Genomic DNA, 2423 nt, shown 5'->3' with positions numbered 1-2423 from the left:
TTGTTTTTCTTTTAAATACAGAAATAATTTTGTACTCAAATTTACGTTTATAAAAAATAATAAATCCTAATTTTTGCATTTTATTAACTAGTTTTTGTGCTTCTTTAATTTTCTTTTACTAACCCTATGTTTTACATATATTATTGTTTTATTTAGGAAACTTTTAATATTTTTTTATGAATTTTTTTATTTATTATTTGTATTTTTTGTTAATTTTTTTGGTTTGACACTGTATGTTAGACGTTCGGATCCTCCTTTCAGCTGCCATTAATGATTATAAACTCGATGAGAAGGTTTTTATTCAAATATTATCAAACCCATTAAACATATGTTAGACGCTCTGATCCTCCTTTCAGCTGCCATTAATGATTATAAACTCGATGAGAAGGTACTTCACTTTATTAATTATTATCTTAAACCATTTGTGTTCCACTTACTAATGCCTAATCTAACCGTTTGTTACATCAGCGCACTACACAATTTATAAACAAAATCGAGGCCACGATGTTGCCATATTGCACTCTCTGAGGAGCATTATTTGAGTAAAGACAAAAACGTATTAGAAAATAAATCCTAATTTAAAGTTCTTTAATTAAATTAATAGCTACTATACTCCATGGTGCTAATATGGATGAAGTATATTATAATTTCTCTTGCAGTGAGTGTTAGTTGAACTTAAGTATTAATCTGTTACATGTACAAAACATCCTAAATATATAGATGTCCTTATTGCTCTCAACACGTTTGAAGGGTAATTGATTTTTGTATGGAGTATAGCTTTTTGTTTTATCGAATTATGGAATATTTTTTTAGAAGATATTATTTTGAATATGAATCATAAAATTGCCAACGACGATTTCAAATTGTTTAATATTTTTTTATATATTAAATTTTAAATAATGCATGGTTAGATATATAATTATTTATGTATTTTTCTTATTTAAATTTAAAAAAAAATAATTTTAGGACAGTTTGATTATGCCTTATCAAATAAATTTGATTTGACTTCCAATCAATTTAGTTGATATGTCTTAACATTTTCTTGATTTGTAAACCATTTCAAAAGCGTTTGAACCGTTTTGTTTAGAACTCAATTTTCAACATGTTTCAATTTTTTAAGGTAAACGTCTTCATTTTTTGGACTTAGCCTTCTTATTTCATTGTATTGCTTTCAACAGTCTCGCTCAAATCCTTAAATTCTATGGTTGTGATTCATCAAAACATAAAAACTTTGAGTTTATATATGAATGCTTATAACGACACATTTCAATTCGAAATTAACACCATTGGTTATGGGGCATCAAAGTGATCAAACTATTCTCATGTGACGTCAAAGTTACGAATCAGTTCAACATGGAATCAATAACTCATACCAACATTAGGTTAAAAAGGGTGTGGTCCTTCTCCATACTTAGCTTAAGATAGGATGCTTTACAACAATATACACTTTTCTTGTGCTTATAGAAAATTCAGAAGTAGAAAATTAACATTTATGTTTTTTTTTTTTTTTCTTCGTTGTTTGAGAACTAATAAGAATATAAGGCAGTTAAAGAGAGAGAAATTTTAGTCATTATTTTTGAAAATATTCGCTTACAATGCAAATTTATCCCCATGGCGTATCCCTTGAAAAGTTGTATCACTTTTAAACGTAATAATGCACTAAAATTAGAGTAATGTTATACATCCAAATCTTTTAATAAACTAAATTTAACTAAATTAAATAATAAGACTTAGAATAATATTAAGAGGAATATTAGGGTCAGCAATTTTGATATTTTATAACTATCAATTGGCCATCAGATCAATAATGTTTTTAATGGTGTGAGATTACATCTAATAGTGGGAAATCACTCACTTTTATTTTAATGGTTAAGTACGGGCCAGAAAATAAAAAAGTTGCTGGCCTAGACTTTTCTTAATATTAATTATAACTAATTTTTATTAAGTTAAACTAATTTGGTTAGACTTAATTAATAAAAAAACTTGGATGTGTAGCATTATTTCTAAAATTAATGTTCTTAAATCTTAATAAGATTTTTCTACTGAACCAACAGCCAATCTTAAAATAGTATAAAGTTATATCATGGTTCTTTATTGTTAGAAGAATAAAATATTGTTTTTGTCCTTAATAAAGTATTGTTTTTGTCCTTAACGTTTAGAATAGGTCTCAAAATTGTTCCTAACATTTAAATCGTCATATTTAAATTTCTAATGTTTTAAATGTTATTTTGTTGTTAGTGATCTATAGTGAGACAAAATTGAGATCATTTTAAAATGTTAAAGATTTAAATAGGACAAAAATATTGAGGGCAAAAATGGTATATTACTTTTAGAAGAATTATAAAATCAAATAAAATGATAATAAATTTTAATAGAATGAATTGCATTACTAATTTAAGATTTTTACTCAAACTTGTAGAATT

Source organism: Arachis ipaensis, chromosome B05, assembly GCF_000816755.2.
Source record: "Arachis ipaensis cultivar K30076 chromosome B05, Araip1.1, whole genome shotgun sequence".
NCBI lineage: Eukaryota > Viridiplantae > Streptophyta > Magnoliopsida > Fabales > Fabaceae > Arachis > Arachis ipaensis.
This window is presented reverse-complemented; position numbering follows the sequence as displayed.